Source organism: Artemia sp. Qi Xiang Cuo, chromosome 12 (assembly GCF_049724085.1).
Source record: "Artemia sp. Qi Xiang Cuo chromosome 12, ASM4972408v1, whole genome shotgun sequence".
Classification (NCBI taxonomy): domain Eukaryota; kingdom Metazoa; phylum Arthropoda; class Branchiopoda; order Anostraca; family Artemiidae; genus Artemia; species Artemia sp. Qi Xiang Cuo.
This window is the reverse complement of record NC_142805.1, coordinates 54,700,197-54,714,325: the sequence shown is the minus strand read 5'-3', so window position 1 is coordinate 54,714,325 and position 14,129 is coordinate 54,700,197. Positions and strand designations below refer to the sequence as shown.

General features: G+C 36.4%; 1 protein-coding gene across 2 annotated transcripts in view; it reads left to right on the top strand.

Moving 5' to 3' along the window:
- The first annotated feature begins 13,052 nt into the window (after positions 1-13,052).
- Fkbp14 (peptidyl-prolyl cis-trans isomerase Fkb14) overlaps positions 13,053-14,129 on the top strand; it is a 40,759-nt gene continuing 39,682 nt past the window's right edge. For both annotated transcript variants that reach the window (XM_089098352.1, XM_089098353.1), the window contains exon 1: positions 13,053-13,153. The gene's annotated coding sequence lies outside the window, so the exon portion shown is untranslated. The remainder of the gene's footprint in view (positions 13,154-14,129) is intronic.

Sequence of the window (14,129 nt, the reverse complement as noted above, 5' to 3'; positions counted from 1 at the left end):
TTGGAGGCAGTGGGTGGGGGATTGGCTGATTTCGCTTGACTGACAAGAATAAACTTCAAAAATCGCACATATGGTAATGTAAGCAAATTCGGTTTTGCTGATCCTTTGTGTCCCCATTGTGAGACAAAATATCCTTAAGAAATCAGAAAAACAAAAAGACACTAAATTCTGTCTCGTGTGCGACTTTATTATATAAAATCCTTCAGTTGTATACATAACATGGTATAAATAGAAATCATTATAAATGAGAATCCTCAATAATAACGATAATGTTGATGTACCCAAGTCAAATTGAAGTATATTAAAAAAAATTTGAAGAAACACTTTTTGAATAGGACTCAACGCTTTGGAAAATGGGCTTTCCCTACTTAAGTTTAATACAATGATTCTTCACCAATTAAGAGAGTACCTGCTAATTGTGAATTACCACCTACCTTGAATCATGTATAGGTTTTCATGAAAGTTAACTAAATGTGTAAAAATTTATTTTTCTCCTATCGTTCCACCTTTTTGTATCAGTATATCCACAGATTCTTGAATCCGTCAATTAACGCTTAGGATATGTTCCAGAAGGTGTGCGCGTAACTGAACCACAAGCAATTGAAGCCCTGCTTCTGAACCACTATGTAACTGAACCACCGTGCAACTGAACCCCTGCATAACTGAACCGTCTTATAACTGAACCACCAGGAAACTGAACCCCGTTCAACTAAACCCCCTGCAACTTAACCCCATTTAACTGAACCCCTGTGCAGCTGAACCCCCGTGCAGCTGAACCGCCATGCAACTGAACCACTGAACTCACTTATTCAGTATTCTAAAAAAAATGAGGCAATATAATTGGGTAAAACACTAGTTAGAGTTTTTACATGTTCAACCTTGTTAAAATTGTTTGTTTCTTAAAGTCATGATATAAACGCCTGTCAAGATAATTCATAAAAAAGCTTTTTTTTATTTTTGCAAAAAAAAAAGAATATCCGATGTCACAAACCATTAAATTGATTTTATTTCTCTGTTTTCTTCAGATGAATCAGACCTTTCTGGACGTTCAGTAATAAACATATGTGTTTAAACTATTTGACCTTTGTCAATCTAGATAATTAATTTTTATCAGATGTCTTTGAGGTAATTGCAGCTAAAAAGAATATGGGAGGGGGACTGGTTGCACTCCAGCCTATTTATCAACATTGCTTCAACATGGCCAGAAAGTTTAAACTTCATACCCTCAGGTTTATGCCCTCGGCTGTTCTCGACACATTGTAGATACGTCGTCTTGTAATACTGGATGCACAAAGTACCTCCTGATTTAGTTGAAGATGCTCCTTAGTTGAAGTTACGCGCCTGAGAAAATTTGCCTGATTTTCAAAAAAGGGGTAAACGCCCCCTAAAAGCTATAGAATCTTAATGAAAATCACACCATGAGATTCAGCGTATCAGAGAACTCTACTATAGAAGTTTCAAGCTCCTACCTGCAAAAATTTGGACTTTTGTATTTTTTTGCCAGAAGAAAGATCACGGATGCGTGTTTAGTTGTTTTTTTCTTTTTGTTTTTTTGTTTGTTTTTTTTTTCAGGGGTAACCGTATCGACCCAGTGGTCTTAGAATATCGTGGGAGAGCTCATTTCGAACGGAAATTGAAAGTTCTAGTGCCCTTTTTAAGTGACCAAAAAAAATGGAGGGCAGCTAGGCCCCCTCCCACGCTCATTTTTTTCCCAAAGTCACCCGATCAAAATTTTGAGATGGCCATTTTATTTAGCATGGTCGAAAATATAATAAATATGTCTTTTAGGATGACTTAATCCCCCAAAGTCCCCGGGGGGAGGGCTGAAAGTTATGAACTTTACCCAATGCTTACATATAGTATTGGTTATTGGAAAGTCTACAACGTTTTCAAGGGGGAATTTTTCTCGTAGTGGGGGGGGGGGAGGTCGGGGTTACGTGGGAGGATTTCTATGGAGGAAGTATTCATGGCAGAAGGGACATTGCTATGAAGGGGATGCCAGATTTCCCAGCATTGTTTAAAATTATTTTAGGGGGCGAACCCCCTAATATACTTATTATAAAATATATGAATATAGAAGTTCCTTACGTAAGTTAATTCGTAAGTTACGTATATTTATTACTAATAAAAACGTTCATAAATAAAACTAAAGAACTTTCGAGAAAGCCATTTAACCAAATAGAAGCAAATTAATATTAAGTTTTAATGTTGCTCCTTACTTTCAGTTAAAAAAACTTGTTTTTTTTATTTAATTTATTTGTAGGATCAAACACGCCCTCTCTTCTTGATAAAAAAAAAAAATACCTCCTATGTTAACAATAGGCAGCTTGCATAACTTACAGCCCTTCCACCAGGGGCTAGGGGTTGTGAACCCTGGAGGCACATTTATTTAACCTTTGATCTGTTTTAAATAAAATGGTCATCTCAAAATTATCAATCGGATGTATTGGGGGAAAAAGAGGGTGGGGTGGAAGCCCTTCGATCACTTTTAACTCTTAAAAAGTGCACTGGAACTTTTGATTTAAAATCGAATTAGCACCCCCCCCTCCCAAGTTCATACAAAAATTTTCTCCCTAAAAACCTTATTTGCTAGCATTGAGTAACTAGCTTAACTTACAGCCCTTGCTGCAGGAGCTGCTGGTGGGGTTGTTAACCCCACAGGCATGTTTTTTCCCCTTTAGACTCTATTGAATTTTTTTTTTAATTTTGATCGGATGCATTTGAAGGAAAAATGGCGGTTAGGAGGGAGAGGCTGATTGTCCTCCGATTACCTTTTATTTTTCGAAATCGAACTTGAAATTCCCATTTCCAATCGAATGAGCCTTCTCTAAAGTTTGTACGATCATCCTTTCCATAAAATCCTTAAATTTTAACAATGGGTAACTTGTAATAATCTACAGCCCTTGGCCCGAGGACGGTGGGGTTTTTGTTAAACACATTTTATTGTTCGATTGAAAATTGAAAGTTCTAGCGCACTTTATAAAAGTCAAAAGTGATTGAAGGACAACCAGTCCCCCTCCCCCTCCCCGAGAAAAACACCTATGGAAAATATCTCCGGTAAATACCACCTCGTGGAAAATACCTCGCTATGAAAAATACCCCCCAGAAAAATACCCCTTGTGGTTGGTTGGTATCCAATCACTATAAAAGACTACCCTGGGGATTATAACTAATTTCTACCTCCATCCTCCTATCGTCTCTCCCTTAGAGCTAATTCTGTATTTATTTGTAGGCTCAATGAGAGCTGAGATGTTTTGGCATCAAAATGCACCCTTTGAGGTATCCCCCTCTCTTTCTAGCTACAAAACAATCAGATAACCCCATTGCAGAAGTTACAGTACTTTTTGAAGTTTTGTAATTTGTCCATTGCTCACAGATAGTGTCTGTTCTTGGGAAACACACGGACATTTTTTTGCGTGGGAGTTTTCTGGAGGATTTTCCATGAGAACAAAATTTTTGCACGGAGGGGATGGGCAAGACTTACACATAAATTCCTCTTTTCCACTTTCCTTAGAACTTCTCGGCTAAACTAAAAATTAACAGAACACAACTAAAATATTCCAATTTGGAAATCCATATTTTCCGCGAGGGAGTATTTTCCAGGGAAGGGTTTTTCCTTGGGAGAGGGGGGGGATAAATGCCTAGACCCTTGCAGTGACAGGGCGAAGGAAAGCTCTATTAACAGACCTGGCTTTAATAGTCTGTGACGTCCAATTCTCTTTGTTTTTGTGACAACAAAACGGAGCTTTTTTATTAATCATCTTGACAGTCATTTATATTATGACTTAAAAAGTAGAAAATTCAAACAAGGTTGAAAATTTAAAGATTCTAACTTGTGTTTTACCCAATTTAAGTGCGGTGTTTCAGTTGCAGGAGAGTTCAGTTATACGAGGGTTCAGCTGTTCAGTTGCACGGTGGTCCAGTTGCACGGGGGTTCAGTTACACGGGGTTTTAGTTAACTGGGGTTGAGTTGCACGAGGGTTCAGCTGCACGGTGGTGCAGTTGTTTGGGGTTCAGTCAAGCGGTGGATCAGTTGCAATGGAACCGTTCCAGAATTCAATTATTATGAATGAAGCGCAGGTTGTAATTTTACCTATCGAAAAGCCTAGTAGAAAAGTTCATTTATAACTTAGGTGTGAAGTTTACAAAGCCTTCGCACAATTGAGAAACTAGTATTATTTCCATTAACTCGCACGGTGAAGCGATGTAACAAGCAAGAAAAGGAAACATATGATGAAACATTCATCTTAATAATAAGTTGAAGGAAAATAAAAAAATAAATGTATTTCATCATTAAATTACCTAAACTTTTACACATTAGATCTATGTTAAGTGCACATTCCTTAAGCAGGGCCCTCACTATCGGCCTCAGTCGATATCTTAAGTTCATCAAGATCTATTAGATCTATATTAAGTATCGACCCAATGGTCCTAGAATATCGAAAAAGGGCTTATTCAAACGGAAATTAAAAGTTCTACTCCCCTTTTTAAGTGGCCAAAAAGATTAGAGAGCAAGTAGGCCCCCTCCCACGCCCCTTTTTTCTGAAAGTCGTCTGATCAAAATTTCGAGTTAGCCATTTTGTTCAGCATAGTTGAAATACCCAATAACTGTGCCTTTGGAGATAACATGACATCTCACAGCCTCTGGAGAAAGGTCTATAAAATTCATCCATTGTTTACGTATAGTATTTGTTACTTGGAATTATGCATACATTTTTCGAGTGGAGGGGGGGGATTTTTCACGGGAAGAAGTTTTCAGGGGGTGAACCTTTCAGGGGAAATTTTACACTGGAGGAATTTGTCTATAAAAATTCCTATACAAAAATAATTTTTATTTGTCTTACTTTCTCTTTGCCGATTCAATACTACGCGTGGAGATGTTAAGGGTCATTGTCCGGGGTAAGTTTTCACTGGGATTTGATTGTCTAAATTATATTTCAATGGGGAGGGGGGATTTTTTTTGTGGAGCTGGAGCCAGATTTCCTGGCATCATTTAAAAAACGATCAGAAAGTAAACAAAAGAAAAAGTTTTTTCAACTGAAAGTAAGGAGCAATATTAATACGTAAAATGAACAGAAATTATTGCGTATATGAGGGGGGAGGGGGGTTGCCCTCTCCTCAACACCTAGTTCTTTACGCTAAAGTATGAATTTTGTCCCAATTCTTTAAGAACGACTCATGAAACACCAGGGTTGTTTTGTTAAAATAATAAAAGCTTTTTTGAAAGTACTAAAAAACTTTAGCGTGAAGAGCGAGGTGTCGAAGAGGCGGCAACGCCCCTCATATAGCCTACGTAGTAATTTATGTTCGTTTTAAGTTTTAATGTTGCTCCTTACTTTCTATTGGAAAAACTTTTTTTTATTTAATCACACTCAAGGGTTCACTGTTAATCACCGGCTACGTCACAGTTCATATATTATCCAGTATGATCATTCTCTATCTCACCCGTTATAAAAACCCGGACAGGGGTGCGAGTGCTCCGGAGAACGTTTTGGCAGATATAAACATGTTAGACATGCTAGACAGTTTTCAACTGTTTCCATCAAAGTGCATTGAAACAAACGGAAATAAAGCTAATGCAGAAACAGGCTAAACAAGCTAAGGCAGAAATAAGTGGGAGGAGCTTTTTGTTCACGAAGACCAGAAATGATCTGTGATAAGCTTACTGGTATATTCTGTCTACTGTGGGCTACGTCTACAACACATTTTATATCATCGTAGAAAGAGCTTCTGCGCAGGGGCGTAATTTGCTATGGGGCAGGGGGAGGGTTCAAACTGCCTCCTTAAGACCCAAGTTTGCCCTCGACCTCATCCCCCCCCGACTGAAATTAAGTTTCTGCAAAAAATCTTGTCAAAACTAAGATAAGCGTGCATAATTCAAGTATCCAGAGAAACAGGTCATTTTCCTTTAGTATATCTTTGCCTTTATAGTAATATATCGATAATTTTTCAGTTTTCACTGTCATTTTCACTTAATTTGGGAAAATTGGCTCCAACTTTGCCATCTTCAGGATTTTGATGACATTACGTCACTGCTCCTGCATGCAGCACTTGTTACATCTTTTTGCCCTCCAGAGATTTCCTGAAGTTGATCCGTAGATTTTTTGCTATGAACTATTCAATTCCATTTGCGTTGCAACTCAACCCCGTTGAAATCAGCCCGGCGTAACCCAAACTGACCCCATTCATCTGAACCTTCATACAACATTTATTTTGAGCCCTGTTCAATTCAAACCCTGTTAACTAAACTCCCATGTAAGTAATTTCTGTTCAATCCCTCCTGGAAATTATCCATCATAATTAAGCGCAGCCTACTCTTATACAACTCGATTCCTATTACTGACGAGTACAATACTTAAAAATTCTTGACTTTTAAATCCACCAGTGAGCGAAAATATTCTGTTTGCCCTCTGCGAGTGCTGCTAAACAGAAAAACTTCCTAATGAAATATGTAACCATTATTGCGTGTCATTATTGAACTATGTAACCATTAGAGCGTGTCAAGAGTTGTTGTTGCCGAAGAAAAAAAAATATATTGCGGACATGTGAAAAATTTTGAAGTTATGGAGTCAATTAATTGTATCAATGCTAAAAAGATTGTTTTTTTTGCAAGAACTAAACAGTTGTTTGGCTTATGGAGCTTTGTTTATTATTGAACCTGCATGTAAATCTTTCTTTTTAGGAGAAATTTGTTGTTTCATTTGCGCGATAAATTTGTTTGCTCTTTATTAATTTTAATTAGTAACTTGACACTTTCAGTTTTGAATTCTATGTCGTTTTTCATACGCATAGATCGAAATCAGCGTTGAGTTAAACGGGGCTTGATTCATCTAGGGGTAAGACATAAGAGATAAGATACAATTTATTTCAAAAATGAACTATCACTAGCCTTTAAAGGCCGAATTCGCATCCTGAATAAAAAAAAAAATATATATATGAGCGTCATTTCTTTATTATGTTATGGCAGATTGATAGTGTCTTTGAAATGAGACGCTATCAAATACCCTCTCCCAATCTTTTCAAGTAAGTGGGTAATATGTATAGCTGCAGCAAAATAGAAGTATCAACCCATATGAACTTTTATCGATATTCTTGTTTAAGACACAATTTAGTTTAACTTCCCTTCAACATTTCCTAGACTTTTCACCCTAATACCCGTAGCCTTAGAAGTAGTCACAATAAAAGTAGTAGTAGTAGCAGCGTGCAGATATTGCCTTATCGCCAATTGATCTTCCCCCTCATCATTATCTGAAAGTTCCAACTTAATACCCTAAGACCTTCTTGAGATATGCCTCTTTGAAAATCTGCATGCACAGAATTTGTTTTGATTTAGTTCACCTTTCTCCTCAATATTCCCCTAAATTTTCACGTTCATACCCTTAGCCTTACCAGTAATAGGAGTCATAATAGTTTTAATAGTTCGTGTGTTATTAGTAGCTGTAGTAATAGTAGTAGTATGCACGTATTGCCTCTTAGTTAGCTGAACATCCCCTCATCATGCCCATGAAGTTTCAACTTAATACGCTAAGCCTAAGATAATGATAATGTACCCTTTTGACAACGGGTATGCACATGGGTTGTCTTGATGAAGTTCAGCTTCCCCTCAATATTTCCTGAAATACTCACCTTAATCTTCTCAGCCTTAGTAGTCGTAGTAGTTTAGCAGCTATAGTTGTAGTGGTTTTGGTAGGAGCAGTAGTAGTCGTAGCGTGCATATATGGACGTAGCCTTTTGGTCAATGGGTCACCCCCCCCCCTTCATAACTCCCTGAATGTTCCAACTTGATACTCTCAAGTCATTCCTGAGATACGCTGTTTTGACAACCTGCAAGCACCTAGTGTGTTTTTATTTAGTTAAACATGACCTTCTTTTCCTGTAACAAGTGCTATATGCTCACATTCTTTGCCTCGAGAGCAGTAGGGGAAGGGGGCTGGTTCAGTAAGGGAAGGGCATCTCAAAATATGGTCGGGCGTTGCCCTCCAATCAGTTTTGATTCTTAAAATGGGCCCTATAAGCTTCAATTGTCAAGTAAATGATCCCCTTCCGAAGTTTCTACGACAACTTCTTTTATACGAAGTGCCTTGGTGAAAAGAATAATACATTGTGCCCACATCGCTCTTTACTCAGGCAACGATACTGTGCTGCCTATGATTTAGCATCCAAGAAACTTGTTTCTCATCGGTGTTAGGAAAGTCTATTTTTTTGGTATAGACAACAAATTATGGTTCTTATGCAAGGGATCCTCGTATAAACTTTAAAAAGGGCTCATTTGATTTTAAACTGAAAGTTCTAGTTCACTTTTTAAGAGTCAAAAGAGACCAGAGGGCACCTAGCTCTCCCCTCCCTCCACGCTCTTTTTCCCTCAAACCCATCTGACAAGAACTTTGAGATGGCCATTTTTTTTAATATTTCAAAGACCATATAACGAAAACTCCGGGGTCGAAACAGCCCCCCAAAGCCCGAGGGCAGGCGTTGTAAATTATGCCATGGGGCAATATATGGTTCTAATGGAAGGGATGCTCGTAAAAACTTCAGAGAGGGCTCATTTGATTGGAAATTGAAAGTTCTAGTTCAGTTTTTGAGAGTCAAAAGATATTGGAGGGTAACTAGCCTCCCCTCCCCACGCCCCTTTTCCTCAAATTCATCCGATAAAAATTTTGAGATAGCCGTTTTGTTAAAAATTGTTCAAAAGTCAGATAACAAAAAGTCAGGTGTTGACGACCCCCCCGGCCCGGGGGGCAGGCGTTGTAAGTTTTGCCCTGGGGGCATATATGGTTCTTATGGAAGGAATACTTGTATAAACTTCAGAGAGGGCTCATTTGATTGAAATTTAAAGTTCTAGTTCACTTTTTAAGGGTCAAAAGATATCGGAGGGTGACCAGTCCCCCCCCACGCCTTTTATCCCAAATGCATCCGAAAAAAATTTTTAGATAGCCATTTTTTAAAAATAGTTGAAGGATCATATAACAAAAAGCTCGGTGTCAACACTACCCCCCAGGACCTGGGGACAGGCGTTGTAAGTTATGCGCTGGGGGTATATATGGTTCATATGGAAGGGATGCTCGTATAAACTTCAAATTGGGCTAATTTGATTGGAAATTCAAAGTTCTATTTCATTTTTTAAGAGTCAAAAGAGATCAGAGGGCAGCTAGCCAAACCCCACGCCCTTTTTCCATAAACCCATCTGAGACAAATTTTGAGATGACCATTTTTAAAATATCTTAAAGGTCAGATAACAAAAACTCCGGTGTCAACACAACCCCCCAGTGTCCGGGGGGCAGGTGTTGTAAGCTATGTCCTGGGGCCGTATATGGTTCTTATAAAAGGGATGCTCGTATAAACTTCAGAGAGGGCTCATTTGATTTGAAATTAAAAGTTCTAGTTCGCTTTCTCAGAGTCAAAAGAGATCGGAGGGCAGCTAGCCTTTCTCCCCTCCGTCCCTTTTTCTTCCCCAAACTCATCCGATAAAAATTTTGAGACGGCCATTTTGTTAAAAATAGTTTCAAACATCAGAAATTAAAACTCCGGGGTCGACAAAAACCCCCAGGGCCGCTCATTTGATGGAAAATGGAACGTTCTAGTTCACAATTAAATAGTCAAAAGAGATAGAAGGGCAATAATCCCCCCCCATGCCTTTTTTTTACCCTAACCCATCCGATAAAAATTTTGAGATAGCCATTTTGTTAAAAATAGTTCAAACATCAGCTAATAAAAACTCCGAGATGGACACAGACACATTTTTTTGCTTTAATATTGTTACTTTGATGAACATTTGATTTTGAAAGAAAAATTTTTATTTTGAAATAAGGTATTTTTAAAAACGTGAAAATTTTAGCAATAAAAAAACGAGCAGAAGTTAATTGGAATTCCTTCCCGAACAATAAGTTTTTCGTATAGAGTGAAAGGCATATAAAGATTCAGATCAGTGAACACAAACACCTGTTAAAATTTCAATTAAAAACAATCAGGAATTACTATTAAAAAAAAATGAAACCCAGAACGAACAGAAATTAAATAAACATTCATAGCAAAAAAAACACACAATAGGTAATAATATAAATGAATAAATAAATCTTAAAACGAATAATGCTTAAATTGAATATGCAAATCAAGGTTAAAACAAAAAAAAATATTTTGCTATTGAAGTATAAACGAAACTCAAAACAAACAGAAATTAAATAAAGAATCAATACAAACAAACATACAATAGATACTAACATATCGCCTCCTTCTCTGACTGTAAAAGTTTAAAACCTACTGCGTCATGGCGCTTTACTGAGAATTATATGTTTCTTGAACAGTCTTGGAAAGTATAAACAAAACCAAATTGAATATTTGATAAATAATGATGTTAATTGCTTAAAGATCCATCAGTTCAAGATTTTATTGCACTGTAATTTTATTTTCATTTCTATGCTATAACAACTGGAAAAGAAAATATTTGGAATATAATTAGTTTTCAGTGGAACGCCAATGACGCGGTAGTCCTTAGGTTTTTATAGTTAAGAAAGGGGACAATTTTAGGGGTTGAACAATTTTAGAAAGAACTAATGAGATGTACAATGATATTAACTGCTGAAAGCTCATCAGTTCAAAATTATACTGTAATTTTAATGTTTATTTTCAATATTAAGTACAAAAGAAAAATATTTGTAATACAATTCGTTTTCAGTGAAGCGCCGTGATGCAGTAGGTTTTAGACTTTTACAGTGAGAGAAGGAGGCGATACCCAAACTCTTGTTTGTAGTGATTTTTTTTCGTTTCAAGCTTGATTTGCATATTCAGTTTAATTTTTCTCTCGTTTTAAGATTTATTTATTCATTTACATTATTAGCTATTGTATGTTCGTTTGCATTGATTCTATATTTAATTCCTGTTCGTTTTGAGTTTCATTTACACTTCAATAGCAAATTTTTTTTTTTTTCGTTTTAAGCTTGATTTGCATATTCAATTTAACCATTACTCGCTTTAATATCTATTTATTCATTTATATTATTACTTATTAATTTTTTGCTGTGATTGTTTATTTAGTTTCTGTTCGTTTTAGGTTTCATTTATTCTTTAATAGTAATTTATGGTCGTTTTGAGTTTGAATTTTAACAGGTATTTGTATCTGCTGATCTTAAGTTTAAAATGGCCTTCACTTTTCTTTGAAAAATTTTTTTTTCGTAAAGTTTTTTTTATTAATTACTAGTAATGATGTTGGGTGCAGTGAAGATGTTAATAGCCAAGACACAGGGTGTTTTTTTATAGTTTAAAATTTTTGTAAGAATAGTAAGATAAGTCCACGAACCAAGATTAGAGTATTTCAAGCTGCAGTAATGTTAGTCGTCAGGCATGGTTCTGACACGTGGGCGCTCCAAAAAACGGAGGAGGACTTATCACATTTTTATAGAGGAATTTTCTACAGATTGTTTCCGAAACATAATGATCTGACTGACCGTATTTGAAACAATAAGCTCTGCAAAAAATTTGGTTCTATCTCCCCTTCTAGGGCTATAATGAGATGGCTAGTAATGGTTCAACGGATGAAAGATGACAGATTGCCAAAAATCCTCTTTGTTGGCCCCTTGCGGCTTGGTGCTGCAGTGAGTTAATAGTAGAAGAAGTACTAGTGATAAAACCTATATCAACATTAAATATTCACCTTTACAAAGCCACCAGTTATTGTTATTATCTTCCTTTTTTCTAAAAAAGATAAATTGTTTAAAAGATAAGAATTCTTTTGAGCTAATTGATTTCGCATAGTTTCTTATATATACACATATATATCTGGGAGACTGGTGGCTTCTCCGGCACGGCTACGCGGCAAGCTTGTATACATTAATTCTCATTCCCGTTTATCCTCTAGTCGAGGCCGTTTTCCCAGTGAACCAGCACGGTTAGAAGGCACCTTCCCCAAATGAACCATCACTTTCCCTCAGGAGTGGTCGTATCGTTTTTAGAATCTATATTGCATGCAAAATTGCAAAAAGAACACAGCTAAGCATAAAATACCAAACATAACGAGTTTGTTTACGAACGGCATTTTAAGCAGTTTCATAATTCCTAGAGGACAAAAACGTAAATTAACAATTGCTCAAAATGAACAATCCAGACCATCAAATGTAACAAGACTAATACAAGCAGGTAAGGTAAAGGGAATTGAAAAAATGTTTGAAGCAATGATAAACGAAAATGAAGAACAAAGAAATATACGGTAAGAATACTTGCGACAATGACAATTACAACTAGTCAAAAACGAAAGTGAAGAACGAAAAAGTAAGTGGTTAGAAAATAAGTGGCACTGAGAACTAAAACAAGTCAAAAACAAAAGTGAATAATAAAGAAATATCCGGTCGCAAGACATGCAAGAACGAGGATCAGAACGAATTAAAAGCGAAATTGAAGAACAAAGAAATATACGGTAATAAAAGATTTGTGACAGCGAGTAAAAAACGAAAGTGAAGAGCAAAAAAAATATGCGGCTAGAAGATAAATAGTAGCATGAATTGCAACGAGCCAAAAATAAAAGTGGAGAGCAAAGAAATATTAGATTATAAGATATGCAACAGCGAAAACCACAACGAGTCAAAAAAGAAAGTGAAGAAAAAAGAAATATGGAGTTAGAAGATAATTGACAGCAATAATTACAGCAGGTCAAAGCGAAAGTAAAAAACAAAAGGAAATATATGGTTGTATGACATGCGTCAACGAGGATTAGAACGAATAAAAAACAAAAGTGAAGAACAAAACCAGATATGATGGGGCCAATTTTCTCAAGTCAAGTAATAATTACAGGGGAAAATGAAAAAGAGCCACAAGGTACCCTAAAAGTAAATTTACACTAAAGAAATCTGATCTGTTTCTGCGGATGCTTGAACTATGTAAGTCTATATTAGTTTTGGCACAATTTTGAATATAGTGAATTTCATCCGGGGGGGGGGACAGTGACGCCCTGGCCTGTAGTAAATTACGCCCCTGTTTTTTAGTAGCGAAAATCAATTGCAATTGAATGCTACAGCGCTAGCTATGATGTATGCATGGTGAGTTGGCTCAAACAAATTATTGAATACATCTGCAACTTAAATTTGATTGGTTGACGTATTAGCTTAGGTTATTTCCTTGATATATTTTTTTACTATCCTTACATCAAATATATATTTTATACAAGGTAAGTCAATCTCTTAATATTTTGCCAAAATATTTCAGCTAGGTATGTAGGCTAGGCCTATTATCCCTATAGGGTAAAACCTCCAGTAGGCTACATGCCTAATTGGATGTGTAAAAATTGTTTAAATAAATATGTGATTAGCCTAGATTGAATATTTTAATCACACACAATACTGAATTTAAAAATATACTGATAGCCTAGTTAGCAATGGAGCTCAATCTTGGCCACACATTAAGGCATATTGTTTAAGTCTAGTCTTAGAAAATGCTGTCTGAAAGTGCTCTAGACCCTAGGAGTTGTAAAAAGAATGGGTGAAATTCTAGTTTAGCTACTTTTCACTTTCTTGGAAAGGCGTTTGATTAGGAAAATTAAACTTTCAGGGATAGGCCTACAGAGTGGAGTATATCCAAGGAAGGTATTTTGAAGTACCTAGGCCCACCTTTGCTCCTTCTCTCTCCCTAGAGGGTCCTGACCTTTGATGACCTTTAAAAATCTTTGTTACAAAGTGAAACCTTGCAAAATAGATCATCTGCTTAAATGAAGTGCAGCAAAACTGTTTTCAGCTTCACAGCTTTGCTTAATCCCAATTTATAAGGTTTTAAAGATATGCAAATACACCTCCTAAAATTTGAAAAAAACCCATTGATATGGCTTAAAATTCTACTTAAATGACAGGAATTGCATTTCTGGAACTAAGGCTAGAGAAAAAGAAGCTGATTACTGAAAATTAAGGTAAAATATTATATTGTCAAAATTTCAATAGGTCAACCTGTTTCCAACCTGTCAAGTAGGCAAATTTCTAGGACTTAGAAATTGGAAGAGGATTAATATAGAAGCTTGGCAATATCTTTCCAGAGTATGCTTTTGCCTTGGATTCATTACTGAAAGTTTCATTTTCTAACCTAACTCCTTTCAAAGAGAGCCTAGCCTAGTGAAAAGTAGCTAAACTCGAATTTTACCAATGAATGTTCCACAG